Here is a 15134-nt window from a genome sequence, read left to right on the forward strand (position 1 = left end):
GGCTGGAATACTGCTGTACATTAACATCTCCATTCAAAGCAGGTGAAATCGCAGATCTAGAGAGTGTACAGAGATCCTTTACTGCACGTATAAGTTCTGTCAAGCACCTTAACTACTGGGAACGCTTGGAAGCACTTGACTTGCACTCGTTGGAACGCAGGAGGGAGAGATATATCATAATCTACACTTGCAAAATCCTGGAAGGAATGGTCCCAAATCTGCACACAGAAATCACTCCCTACGAAAGTAAAAGACTGGGCAGGCGATGCAAAATGCCCCCAGTTAATAGTAGGGGCGTCATTGGTACACTAAGGGAAAACACCATAAGTGTCCGGGGCCCAAGACTGTTCAACAGCCTCCCATCCGGCATTAAGGGAATTGCCAGTAAGCCCCTGGCTGCCTTCAAGAGGGATCTGGACAGATACCTAAAGTCAGTGCCGAATCAGCTGGGCTGTGGCTCGTACGTTGGACTGCGTGCGGCCAGCAGTAAGAGCCTGGTTGATCAGGCCCTGATCCACAGGGAGGCCTGGTCATGGACCGTGCCGCGGGGGCTTTGATCCGCGGAATAACCTCCAGGTAACCTCCAGGTATTAGAGAAGTTTTCAGAAACGACTTAATTTTAAGTGAGTTCTTGCTAATTGACCAATTTTACCTATTCGGCACCACATATGCAATAAAATCACAGTAAACAGGTGATATCAATATGCAAAAAACCACTGTGAAAAAATAGTGAGCTTCCAAGGGCTTTCGTGACTTCTCACATTATGAAGCCTGGTCACAGACCGGGCCGCGGGGGCGTTAACCCCCGGTATACCTCCAGGTATACTCCAGGTATTATATAACGTATTTAATTAGTATACCTTATTTGTAAGCATAAACAGACGAGGGTGCGTCTCGTGTATGGCTTAAACGCAAGCGGCGTTCAAGAGGCGCTACAGCCGGTTAGTGGGGAGGAGGAAGATGAAGGCGAAGAGGAGGACGACGAGGAGGAGCAGAAGGAGAAAGCGAAGGAGGAGGAGGACAAGGAGGAGGAGAGGGCAGTGGGATTCCTCACTCCTTTAAAGTTATGTCAGGGATGGGTTGGCAACATAACTGGCGTAGCTGCATGTTCCACCGTACCTCACACACACCCATAAATAAGCCATTTGCATTGGATTATTCAGGGGACGGTCGCAATACGGGTCCAGCGGGTACGGAACGACTTGCAATCCGTAGTCTCGGCGGGATTAAAAACGGCTCTCAAACTGGAGTTCGCCAGGTTCAAAACTCCGTAATCCGGGATCAGACGGGTGCTAAATGACTCACAATCCTGGGTGCTGCCTGGAGAGAGGTTAGAAGTGATCAGTCCCTCAACCTGGAGAAGTTAGAAGTGATCAGTCCCTCAACCTGGAGAGGTTAGAAGTGATCAGTCCCTCAACCTGGAGAGGTTAGGAGTGATCAGTCCCTCAACCTGGAGAAGTGAGAAGTGATCAGTCCCTCAACCTGGAGAAGTTAGAAGTGATCAGTCCCTCAACCTGGAGAAGTTAGAAGTGATCAGTCCCTCAACCTGGAGAGGTTAGGAGTGATCAGTCCCTCAACCTGGAGAAGTTAGAAGTGATCAGTCTCTCAACCTGGAGAAGTTAGAAGTGATCAGTCCCTCAACCTGGAGAAGTTAGAAGTGATCAGTCCCTCAGCCTGGAGAAGTTAAAAGTGATCAGTCCCTCAACCTGGAGAAGTTAGAAGTGATCAGTCCCTCAACCTGGAGAAGTGATCAGTCCCTCAGCCTGGAGAAGTTAGTCCCTCAAGTGATCAGTCCCTCAGCCTGGAGAAGTTAGAAGTGATCAGTCCCTCAGCCTGGAGAAGTTAGAAGTGATCAGTCCCTCAGGAGAAGTTAGAAGTGATCCTGGAGAAGTTAGAAGTGATCAGTCCCTCAACCTGGAGAAGTTAGAAGTGATCAGTCCCTCAACCTGGAGAAGTTAGAAGTGATCAGTCCCTCAACCTGGAGAAGTTAGAAGTGATCAGTCCCTCAACCTGGAGAGGTTAGAAGTGATCAGTCCCTCAGCCTGGAGAGGTTAGAAGTGATCAGTCCCTCAACCTGGAGAGGTTAGAAGTGATCAGTCCCTCAACCTGGAGAAGTTAGAAGTGATCAGTCCCTCAGCCTGGAGAAGTTAGAAGTGATCAGTCCCTCAACCTGGAGAAGTTAGAAGTGATCAGTCCCTCAACCTGGAGAAGTTAGAAGTGATCAGTCCCTCAGCCTGGAGAAGTTAGAAGTGATCAGTCCCTCAACCTGGAGAAGTTAGAAGTGATCAGTCCCTCAACCTGGAGAAGTTAGAAGTGATCAGTCCCTCAACCTGGAGAAGTTAGAAGTGATCAGTCCCTCAGCCTGGATAAGTAAGTTTAAGGTGATCAGTCCCTCAGGGTTTGTGTGTGCATTCAATTCTATAATTTCAGTGATTACGAAGCTGAAGTTTGAGAAACCGGACTTTTATACTGCCAGATTATAATCATATTATTACTATAACCATAAGTAAGCACTAAACCCACAAGGGTTGTACTGCCAGAAGTGAGGTGCGGAAGTGGAGACGGCGTCACAGGGGATTGATCACCTGACTGAACACATTGACTCCGGACTGAGGGACTGACCTACCTCAAACTCCTCCTCATCTTCCACCTTTCTCTGCATTGGACTGAAGAAGCCACTGAGTGGCGAAACGTTTTCAGAATAAAGAGTCCCAAATATTGCCCGAGTGTCTCATTTATTAACATTAATTCTTATCTATCTCCGACTTTTTCAATAACTAGATCTATCTCCACTAACGAATATGTTGTTAGAGTCGTTACGAGAGTCAAATATCGTCACTGATGACACACCATCAATAAACATCAACGTGAGTAAAATTACCGACAATATGTTAGGTAAAAGGACAGAAGTGCAGCTAATGTGATATTTTATTGTGGCAACGTTTCGCTCTCCAGGAGCTTTATCAAGCCGTTATCATCAGAAACTCAGATGGAGCAGAGAGAAAAATCATAATTCCAATTGAAATACCATAAAATACCATTGTGGAGGGTGGAAATTACGGCTTTGTGGTATCTGGTCGAAGAAATTACGGCTTGGTGGTTTTATCTGGTCGAAGAAATTACGGCTTGGTGGTTTTATCTGGTCGAAGAAATTACGGCTTGGTGGTTTTATCTGGTCGAAGAAATTACGGCTTGGTGGTTTTACCTGGTCGAAGAAATTACGGCTTGGTGGTTTTATCTGGTCGAAGAAATTACGGCTTGGTGGTTTTCTCTGGGCGAAGAAATTACGGCTTGGTGTTTTTTTCTGGTCGAAGAAATTACGGCTTGGTGTTTTTTTCTGGTCGAAGAAATTACGGCTTGGTGGTTTTTATCTGGTCGAAGAAATTACGGCTTGGTGGTTTTTTCTGGTCGAAGAAATTACGGCTTGGTGGTTTTTATCTGGTCGAAGAAATTACGGCTTTGTGGTATCTGGTCGAAGAAATTACGGCTTGGTGGTTTTATCTGGTCGAAGAAATTACGGCTTGGTGGTTTTTATCTGGTCGAAGAAATTACGGCTTGGTGGTTTTTTCTGGGCGAAGAAATTACGGCTTTGTGGTATCTGGTCGAAGAAACTACGGCTTGGTGGTTTTATCTGGTCGAAGAAATTACGGCTTGGTGGTTTTTTCTGGTCGAAGAAATTACGGCTTGGTGTTTTTTTCTGGTCGAAGAAATTACGGCTTGGTGGTTTTATCTGGTCGAAGAAATTACGGCTTGGTGTTTTTTTCTGGTCGAAGAAATTACGGCTTGGTGTTTTTTTCTGGTCGAAGAAACTACGGCTTGGTGGTTTTTTCTGGTCGAAAAAATTACGGCTTGGTGGTTTTATCTGGTCGAAAAAATTACGGCTTGGTGGTTTTATCTGGTCGAAAAAATTACGGCTTGGTGGTTTTATCTGGTCGAAGAAAGGTAAACGCTTATAATTATAAACAGCATCAATTTTCTACGATTGATGCAACGTATGAAATGGTTGATGGTTTGTGGGTTTAGCCTGTGTAGGCACAACAAATTTCTTGGAATCTGAGCAATAAGTTCCTGGAGAGCGAAACGTTGCCGCAGTAAAATGGCATCTGGGAGGGGAGGGCAACAGGATTTAGAAGAGGAGGGGAGGGCAACAGGATTTAGAAGAGGAGGGGAGGGCAACAGGATTTAGAAGAGGAGGGGAGGGTAACAGGATTTAGAAGAGGAGGGGAGGGTAACAGGATTTAGAAGAGGAGGGGAGGGCAACAGGATTTAGAAGAGGAGGGGAGGGTAACAGGATTTAGAAGAGGAGGGGAGGGCAATAGGATTTAGAAGAGGGGAGGGCAACTGGATTTAGAAAAGGAGGGGAGGGCAACAGGATTTAGAAGAGGAGGGGAGGGCAACAGGATTTAGAAGAGGAGGGGAGGGCAACAGGATTTAGAAGATGGGAGGGCAACTGGATTTAGAAAAGGAGGGGAGGGCAACAGGATTTAGAAGAGTAGGGGAGGGCAATAGGATTTAGAAGGGGAAGGGAATGCAACAGGAACTAGAAGGGGAGAGGAGGGCAACAGGATTTAGAAGGGGAGGGGAGTGCAACAGGATTTAGAAGGGGAGGGGAGTGCAACAGAATTTAGAAGGGGAGTGCAACAGGATTTAGAAGGGGAGGGGAGTGCAACAGGGTTTAAGAGGGGAGTTCAACAGTATTAAGAAGGGGAGGGGGAGGTGGTGCAGGAAGTGAAGGTTGGGGTATGCAATCTCCTCAAACAAATGAAGTCTCTGCCCATAACATCCAAGATAAGTAAATAACTGGTGCGTCTCCCTGCGCCCCGCCGATGAAACAATGCATGAGAACTAAATTAGGGCCCCTGCTGTCTGGGTCACCACCACAGGGGGCCCCACACAGCATCGTAATTACCCACAATTTCAGGGAGATAAAAAATAGAGTTTGATCTGCCGGTAAAGAAAACGGGAGTCTTGGGGTGGGTGACTTGGATCGTGGGAGGGGGTACTCCTCTATAGTACAGTTATGGCGTGTCGGGGACCTGTGCGATAACTGGATACCCAGACCAGAGGGCCAAGATAACATTCTCAAGATGACTGTCGGGATAATGGGGTCTGAATGAACCAGCCTGGTCGTTATCTTGATGCACTAACGATGAAGAACGGAGAGGCGGCAGCGGCGTGTTGTGTAGGAGAGGCGCCATGGTCTGAATTTTTACGACGCTAACTCTGTTGCCACACATCCATAGAGAGCTCTTGACGGGTTTGGGAGTAGTTAACACTAAGGGGACTACCGAAGAGTGACTATTTAAATAGCATCAAGCCTTTAGTCACCTCTATGACTACCCAAAAAATAAGATCTCCTTCGTGATAGCGCTTTACAGCCATGAAGCTGTACAGCTCTGTCTGGAGGTTTGCACCAAGTGTCTGTCAGACAAGTCTAATCCCCTCAAGGTGCCTTGATGCCAGAGACTGGGCTCTTGATTAAATAAACTGGATTTATCCTTCCTTGGGTCGAACCTGCGTGGCCTGCCCCCCCATTTCCCCATGTGCTGAATGGCCCATGGGTTTAGTCCTCCCATGAATACACGAAGTGCTATCAAAGTGTCCCCGTACTCGAATTTTCGTGCACTTCCTGAGTGGAATATGGCGGCAATGTAGATCACCCTGCGTAGCAGATAACCCTGCGCAGTACATCACCCTGCGCAGTACATCACCCTGCGCAGTACATCATCCTGCGCGGTGCATCACCCTGCGCAGTACATCACCCTGCGCAGTACAGACGTCTTCTTTTCGTTTTCTGTTCGTTATGAAAGGTACCTTTAACAAATTCAACTTCAACAACAAGAACATCATCTGGGATCAGGTAAACTACGCCCTAAATGAAACATGCTGGGAGATTATCTTAAATTACATGGACCCTAACCAATGCCTTGAATAGATCACCCTCCTGGTAGCTGAAGTATGTTCAAGGTAAATTCCTTTAAGACAAAAAAAAAAAAAAAGAAGAAGTAAACTGGAGAGAGAGAGACGCTCCCTCTAGAGGAATGTCAGATTATCTGATACACGGAAGGAAGTGCTAACCAGGGAAGTGGAAAATTTTGAGCTGAAGTTAAAGGACCCATACAGGATCCAGGAGAGGCAAGAGGAGATAAAAGCGATTAATGAAATTGAAAGAAATTCGAAATATTTCTTTTCATATGCCAAAAACAAGTCAAAAATCACTTCTAGTATAGGGCCCCTGCTCAGACAAGACGGATCCTACACAGACGACAACAAAGAAATAAGCGAGATACTGAAATTGCAGTATGACTCAGTGTTCAGCGAGCCACTAACCAGTTTAAAGATAGACAATCCAAACAATTTTTCATGAATGAACCTCAAAACCCTGCCAATGTAGGCCAGATTTATGACATAACCGTAACTCCACTATACTCTGAGAAAGCCATCAACGACATGCCCATGCACTCAGCCCCAGGCCCAGACTCGTGGAACTCGGTGTTCATTAAAAACTGCAAAAAAAACCCTCTCACGGGCCCTAAGTATGGTATGGAGAAGGAGCTTAAACACAGGCGAGATTCCACAGTCACTAAAAACAACAGATATAGCCCCACTCCATAAAGGTGGCAGCAAAGCAGTAGCTAAGAACTATAGACCAATAGCTTTAACGTCCCACATCATAAAAATCTTTGAAAGAGTTCTAAGAAGCAGGATAGCAAACCACCTGGACTCCCAAAAATTGCACAACCCAGGGCAACATGGTTTCAGAGCAGGTCGCTCCTGCCTTTCGCAACTGCTTGACCACTATGATATGGTCCTAGATGCACTGGAAAACAAACAGAATGCGGATGTAGTATACACAGACTTTGCAAAAGCCTTTGACGAGTGCGATCATGGTGTAATAGTACACAAAATGCGTGCTTAAGGGATAACCGGCAAAGTAGGCAGATGGATCTTCAACTTTCTAACCAATCGCACACAAAGAGTAGTGGTAAACGGAGTTAAATCAGATGCTGCCATGGTGAAGAGCACTGTCCCACAAGGCACAGTACTCGCACCTATCCTGTTCCTTATTCTCATATTAGACATAGACAGAGATGTAAACCACAGCGCTGTATCATCTTCTGCAGACGATACTAGTATCTGCATGATTGTCATCCATTGTGGACACGGCAAAGCTCCAAGAAGATATAAACCAAGTTTTCCAATGGGCAACAGAGAACAATATGATGTTCAATGAAGACAAATTCCAACTACTCCGTTATGGAAAACTGGAGGAAATAATAACTAGGACTGAGTATACTACAAACTCCAATCACACAATAGAGCGGAAAAGTAATGTGAAGGACCTGGGAGTGGTAATGTCCGAAGACCTCACCTTCAAGGACCACAACAATGCCACTATCACATCTGCTAGGAAACTGATAGGATGGATAATGAGAACATTCAAGACAAGAGATGCCAAGCAAATGATGATCCCTTTTAAATCACTTGTTCTCTCTAGGCTGGAATACTGCTGTACATTAACATCCCCATTCAAGGCAGGTGAAATTGCCGATCTAGAGAATGTACAGAGAACCTTTACTGCACGTATAAGTGCAGTAAACACCTTAACTACTGGGAGCGCCTGGAAGCACTTGACTTGTACTCACTAGAGCGCAGGCGAGAGAGATATATCATAATCTACACCTGGAAGATTCTGGAGGGGCTGGTCCCTAATATGCACACAGCGATCACTCCATACGAAAGCAAAAGACTTGACAGGCGATGCAACATACCCCCAGTGAAAAGTAGGGGCGTCACTGGTACACTAAGAGAAAACACAAGTATCCGGGTCCCAAGACTGTTCAACAGCCTCCCACCAGCAATAAGGGGCATTACGGGAAGAGGGAACTGGACAGATACCTAAAGACGGTGCCGGATCAGCCGGGCTGTGGTTCGTACGTTGGATTACGTGCGGCCAGCAGTAACAGCCTCGTTGATCAGGCCCTGATCCACCGGGAGGCCTGGACGTGGACCGGGCCGCGGGGGCGTTGATCCTCGGAATAACCTCCAGGTAAACTCCACGTTGTTGTGTTTTTCTGTAACAAAATGGAATCTTTAAGAGAATGAACAGTATGTACACTGTACCTGCACACTAACATACCTACACACACATATACAATAACAAACTATGCACTAAACCCGTCGTATGGTTCATACTGCATACATACATTTCGTATTTTGGTGTTTTATACTTCTGTGACCGCTCTACACCACTTCTTTTGTGTGTATTGAGGCAGAGGAGGCTGGGCTTGCGAGATACGAGCATCGAACAGAGGCTGAAATGCAGCTAGATTTGATAATACTGGGAAGGTAAGAGTTAGTGAGTAACTGTGACCTCAGACTGATCGCCTTCGTAAATGGAAGAAGAAAAATATCAGAAAGACGTAAAGAAGAAATGTGTCGAGAGATTATATACAAAACCAAATTATTTAGATTTTGCTGCCGAAGTGGCTAGTTTGAATAGATAATTTAGAAAAATCGACAAGTTCCACTAGTAGGTTTCTCCACTGGTGACTCCGCCTACCACTGCTTCACCTCGTCTGTCAGAAGTAGATATGTCCCTTCTCTGCGAGTATGCTGCGCAGACTCCAGACTGAGGGACTGATTACCTCAACCCCTAATCTTCCACCTCTGCGCTGGACTGAAGAAGCCACTTACTGGTGAAACGTTTCCAGAATAAACATATCCAAATGTTGCATTACTGGCTAGTTTACTGGGCACCACATATCCATTCTGTGGATGGTAGTGGCTAGTTTATCATGTACCCCATATCCATACATCCATCCTATTGAGGGATATATCCATAGGATGGACTTGGGATGGACATTACGCTTATTCAAGTCTCACTGTACTAATCGCTCCTCTGCTTTACATCGGAATAATCTTGTACCATCTGTCCAGCCTCTTGTGTTTAAACGTAGTTATTTCAGAGTGCAGATTTGGGACCAGTTACTCCAGAATATTCCAGGTGTAGATTATATCTTTATTCTCTGCATCGTAAGGAGTACCAGTTCTAGGTACTTCAAGCACTCTCAGTAATTCAGGTTCTTGAGTTTATACAAGCTGTAAGATTTCATCTGTCGTGAAGGGTGTCGTTTGCATGTCACCATTGGCTTCTCATCTGTTTTCAAAGTTCTAATTATCCAACCTATCCTTTTTCTTGCAGTTGTGATATCGTTATTTTGCTCCTTGAACTTGAGATCTTCTGACATTATCACTCCCAGGTTTCTCACATTTGGCTTACTCTCTATTGAGTGGTCTTGTACTCCGATCCAGTTTCTGTTTCCTCAGTCTTTTCACGATCTAGTAACCGAAATTTGCCTCACTGAACGTCACACTGTTGTCAGTGGTCCACTCGAAGACTTGGTTAATGTCACCTTTGCCTTTGACGAGTTTCGAGATTTTTTCTACCCACATTATTATTATTATTATTATAATCAAGGGGAAGCGCTAAACCCGGAGGATTATACAGCGCCTGGGGGGGGGGGATGTGGAAGGCATTCAGGCTTAATTCGGGGAACTGGAGCACAGATCCAATTCCCTAAATCAAGAGCCCCTCACCAACATCAAGGAACCTTCCTTGAGGGGTTTCTACCCACAGATTCCAGTCTTGGGCCAGGCTTGTCTGGTGTTTGCCTGGCCAACCAGGTTGTTGCTGCTGGTGGCTCAGTGACCTACATTTCCATGACAACCTGGTTTAACTAACACTTGGCGAAGATACTTGTCTAGTTTCCTCTTAAAGACTTCTTCACTTGTCCCACCAGTGTTTCTGATATCTTCTGGTAAGATGCTGATTAGAATCATAACTAAGCGCTAAACCCATGAGGGTCATACGTACAGACCTCTTATTGTGCTCACTACACCCTTCCTTCTCACTAAGTTTATTTTTCACTTCATCCCATCTCTCACACTCCAATCTGTTGTTATGGTAATGTGCAGACTTGGGTCCAGGCCCTCAAGTACTTTGCAAGTTTATATTATCGTGTATCTTTCTGCTCCAGTGAGTACATATTTAAGACTGAAGGTTTCCAGTTTTTAAATGCTTTACTGGCCTCATACGAGCTATATACGATTTCTGTATCTGTTACGGCTCTGGTATTTTTCCTGTCCTGAATGGTTCCGTCAACACTGAGCAATATACCCAGTGAGAGAGCACAAGTGATTTGAAAAGTGTCACTATTGCCTTGATTGCCTTTGTTTTGAAAATTCTCATTGTCCACCCCGTCATTTTCCTGGCTGTTTGACCTTGGTGTTGTGTTCTTTGAAAGTAAGGCTGGCTAACATAATTACTCCCAGGTTTTTCACATTTTCATTTCTTTCTATTTGACAGTCAGCTTGGAGGTTTGTGCTGTCTGTCCTGGATACCATTTTCATGCAGATTTCATCAGACGTCTTGACTGATCAAGATAGGATCAACCAGGCTGTTACTGCTGGTCCGCATGCAAAGGTACAAACAACAGCTCGGTTGTCAACAACTGCGTTGAAGAACTTATCCAGTTTCCTATTGAAGACAGTCAGGTCTCTGCTGGTAATCCCTCTTATGTACGCTGGGAGGCTTTTGAAGAGTCTTGGGACCCTTACACATTTTTCTTTCAAGATTAAGCCTGTTTTCAGAATCCTCACATCCACAAGTTCTACACACCTTATCACATATCCACACATCAACACATAGCCAGCAACATGTAGCACTGCTCACCAGACACACAGCCTGGTTGATCAGGCCCTGATCCACCGGGAGGCCTCGTCGTGAACCGGGCCGCAGGGACGTTGATCCCCGGAATACCCTCCAAGTAGACTCCTGGTAGGTAGATCCCACAAACCCACCCTAAACCCATCCCACAAAAGTTCTTTCTGGGTTCCTCACCTCTCACCCAGGCGCAACTTACCGTATATGGCTTAGTTGGTTAATGAACAACACACATACACACGGCCAGTGAAGAGGTGAAGCCAGGAACCAAGCCTCGACCCCTTCATCTACGTATAAGTGAGTACACTAAAGTATGTCAAGGTCAATTATTACGAAGAAACACTTGAATGCAAGTAAATCAACACCTTAAGAAATTGAGAGAGATGCTGGCTTTCTCAGTCTCGCCAGAGGTGCACATGTCATCACACACGCACGTAGCAGATGTGTTGATATCGCCAAAGGCACACACATCGCTAGAGGTACATATAAACCAGGTAACATATGCTAGACAGGTACATCTTAACACAGCATTCAGAAACTCTCACATAAGAGTCCTTTAGAACACGTTACAAGATGTATGATCGTATCGGTGTAGACGACGCGCCACCAGTATGGTGTATGCACCACCAGTATGGAGTATGCACCACCAGTATGGAGTATGCACCACCAGTATGGAGTATGCACCATCAGTATGGAGTATGCACCACCAGTATGGAGTATGCACCACCAGTATGGAGTATGCACCACCAGTATGGAGTATGCACCATCAGTATGGAGTATGCACCACCAGTATGGAGTATGCACCACCAGTATGGAGTATGCACCACCAGTATGGAGTATGCACCACCAGCATAGAGTATTCACCACCAACATAGATTATGCACCACCAACATAGAGTATGCACCACCAACATAGAGTATGCACCACCAACATAGAGTATGCACCACCAACATAGAGTATGCACCACCAACATAGAGTATGCACCACCAACATAGAGTATGCATCTTGAAAGGCTGGGCCAGGAGCTAGGAGTCGACCACTGCAACCCCAAATAAGTGAGTACACACCTAACCTGCTTCATAAAGGCCACACACCGTCGACCTCAAAGGCGTGCTGACCTCCCTGAACTCTGACCTATGACTGGTCAGGTCATCGATTCTTTACTCAGAATTAGTTACAGGTATAGGCACTGTCCTAATGCAGGAGGCATAGTTTGTATGCAGTGCCAGAGACTAACCAAATATAGTCTAGCACTCTATACATAAATTCTTATACAAAGTATCCACTGCAAAATGAAAGATTTTGGCTGACCTTAGAATATATCTGGCGCTTTCATGTGCTTACACATATCTTCAGAAGACGTGTGTAAGCACATAAATATATATATATATATATATATATATATATATATATATATATATATATATATATATATATATATATATATATATAATATATTATATATATATATATATATATATATATATATATATATATATATATATATATATATATATATATATATATATATATATATATATATATATATATATATATATATATATATGTGTGTGTGTGTGTGTGTAAATGCCGAATATCTAAAACTTGCGATTTTGGGTTAAATAGCAAAGCTCTTCTTGCCGAATAAGGCAAGCGACAATTTGTGTATGCAAACGTCGTCATAAGTTTCTTTCTATAAGCGCTTTGTGTATTATTATTATTATTATTATTATTATTATTATTATTATTATTATTATTATTATTATTATTATTATTATTAGCATTATTATGTTAATGGTTGTGGGTATTAAGATGCCCAGGGCTGGGCCTCAGGGATCTCAGACTGGGCCTCAGGGCTGGGTCTCAGACTGGGCCTCAGGACTGGGTCTCAGACTGGGCCTCAGGGCTGGGTCTCAGACTGGGCCTCAGGACTGGGTCTCAGACTGGGCCTCAGGGCTGGGTCTCAGACTGGGCCTCAGGACTGGGTCTCAGACTGGGCCTCAGGGCAGGGTCTCAGACTGGGCCTCAGGGCAGGGTCTCAGACTGGGCCTCAGGACTGGGTCTCAGACTGGGCCTCACGGCTGGGTCTCAGACTGGGCCTCAGGGCAGGGTCTCATACTGGGCCTCAGGGCTGTGTCTCAGACTGGGCCTCAGGACTGGGTCTCAGACTGTGCCTCACGGCTGGGTCTCAGACCGGGCCTCAGGAATGGGTCTCATACTGTGCCTCAGGGCTGTGTCTCAGACTGGGCCTCAGGGCTGGGTCTCAGACTGGGCCTCAGGACTGGGTCTCATACTGGGCCTCAGGGCAGTGTCTCAGACTGGGCCTCAGGGCTGTGTCTCAGACTGGGCCTCAGGGCAGGGTCTCAGACTGGGCCTCAGGGCAGGGTCTCAGACTGGGCCTCATGGCAGGGTCTCAGACTGGGCCTCCTAGGTTAGAGGGTAAATATTTCTGGTTTAAGACCCACTGAGACAGACGTAAGTAGAGCTACGTGTATACTGAATGCCAGCAGAGATCTGTAAGATTTACCTGTCATCTTACGTCTTCGTGAGACAGGAAGTTCGCCAGTTCCTTCAAAACAGAAAATACGTAAGACAACTTTAACTGAAACAGAAAAAGCCAATCACATGCGAACCAAAGATTTCCCCAGAATTACGATATTCCAAATCGAACGTGAAGAAAAATCAAGGTTTTTAAGGAGGCCTGGAACACAACTTTCCTCTTACGTATTAGTAAATGGTATAAGTTGGCTCATTACAACAATGTGCTTCCTGGCGTAGCCCACACCATATGTGCCACCGTTGATGGAATTAATCGTTGAGCTTAAAAAAATCGACATTAAAGACCCCCTAATTTGCATATCAGAGGCGGCCGCTAATTACAGGCCAGAGCGACTTGAATGTAATGACTTTATCGCCATTAATGTAATTAGCGGGAGATAAAGTGATTGTTTTTATAGTGGTTATCACTGAAGATGATTTTAATTATATTGTCAGTGTGGAAAAGCTGAAAGAATGACCCAAGCTTGGTATGGAAGCTTGACTGTCCTGTTGACGGTCCGTCCAGAGGATATTCCAGATGTAAGCTTTCCAGCACCAAATTTGGACTAAGCTTTCTGTCATTGCCTAGTTAGCTACCACACATCATGCTGGTAAACAAGACACGCCTTTGTTTTTTAATCTTGAGAACGTTTCGCCCACCTTGGCATGCCTATATGGGTATGTGGCATACCCCAAATAAAATTTGACGTACTCTTATGCCACAGACTGTATAAGAACATTAAAGTGGAGGAACACTGTAGCAGGCCTACTGGCCCATACAAGGTAAATCCTATCAAAACCAGCCATTCCCACGCCTGGACTTTGACATAATGGTCGAATAAATTGTTCAAGAAACCATTCAGAACGCCCAACGCAGCAGCCAGTGTTGGTTAAGAATAGTTATATAGTCTCACCATGTACACATACCTATCTTAAATTTAATCAGTTCCTGACCAGCAAAGATGTGGTCCGTATGTTGGACTGCGAGCGGCCAGCAGTCACAACCTGGTTAATGAGATCTACATGTTTTGTCTTGTCTACATCCTCCCTAAGGCCTGGTAATGATACCCAGGTGTTGCACATGTGTGTTGTTGATCACGTCACTGAGCTGGTGTGTCAGTCGCATGATCTCCCACTTGCAGGTGTGTCATTAAGATCGATTTCACCTGTACATGAATTACAACGAGAGTATTTTCTCTATACACAGAGATGCATATGAGTATGGAGGAGGTGAATGTATTCAGATATTTAGGAGTGAACGTGTCAGCAGATGGGTCTATGAAACATGAGGTGAATCATAGAACTGACTAGTGGAAAAAGGTGGGTTGTGCATTAGGAGTCTGTGGAGACAAAAGACTTTTCCATAGAAGCAAAGAGGGTAATGTATGAGAGTATAGTTATACCAACGCTCTTATATGGGTGTGAAGCATGGGTAGTGAATATTGCAACAAGGAGAAGGCTGGAGGCAGTGGAGATGTCGTGTCTGAGGGCAATGTGTAGTGTGAATATAATGTAAAGAATTCGTAGTTTGGAAATTAGGAAGTGCAGGATTACCAAAACTATTATCCAGAAGGCTGAGAAGGGGTTGTTGAGGTGGTTCGGACATGTAGAGAGGCTGGAACAAAATGCAATGACTTCGAATGTGTATGAATCTGTACTGGAGGGAAGACGGGGTAGAGGTCGGAGTAGGAAAGGTTGGAGGGAGGGGATAAAGGAGGCTTTGTGTGCGTGGGGCTTGGACTTCTAGCAAGCATGCGTGAGCTTGTTAGATAAGAGCAAATGGAGTCAAATGGTTTTTAGAACTTGACGTGCTGTTGGAGTGTGAACAAGGTAATATGAAAGGATTCAGTCCGTCAGGCCGGACTTGAGT

At 45.0% G+C, this 15134-nt stretch overlaps 1 protein-coding gene across 2 annotated transcripts in view; it reads right to left on the reverse strand.

Annotated features, from left to right (window-relative positions):
- The window catches only part of LOC128704227 (discoidin domain-containing receptor 2-like), a 109873-nt gene that overhangs the window by 57582 nt on the left and 37157 nt on the right, over positions 1 to 15134 (reverse strand). The window contains exon 2 of one of the 2 annotated variants that reach the window (XM_070102974.1): positions 7900 to 8075. The exons of the other annotated variant lie outside the window; for it this stretch is intronic. The gene's annotated coding sequence lies outside the window, so the exon portion shown is untranslated. The remainder of the gene's footprint in view (positions 1 to 7899; positions 8076 to 15134) is intronic. 2 annotated transcript variants of the gene reach the window in all.

Source organism: Cherax quadricarinatus, chromosome 84 (genome assembly GCF_038502225.1).
Source record: "Cherax quadricarinatus isolate ZL_2023a chromosome 84, ASM3850222v1, whole genome shotgun sequence".
Taxonomy (NCBI): domain Eukaryota; kingdom Metazoa; phylum Arthropoda; class Malacostraca; order Decapoda; family Parastacidae; genus Cherax; species Cherax quadricarinatus.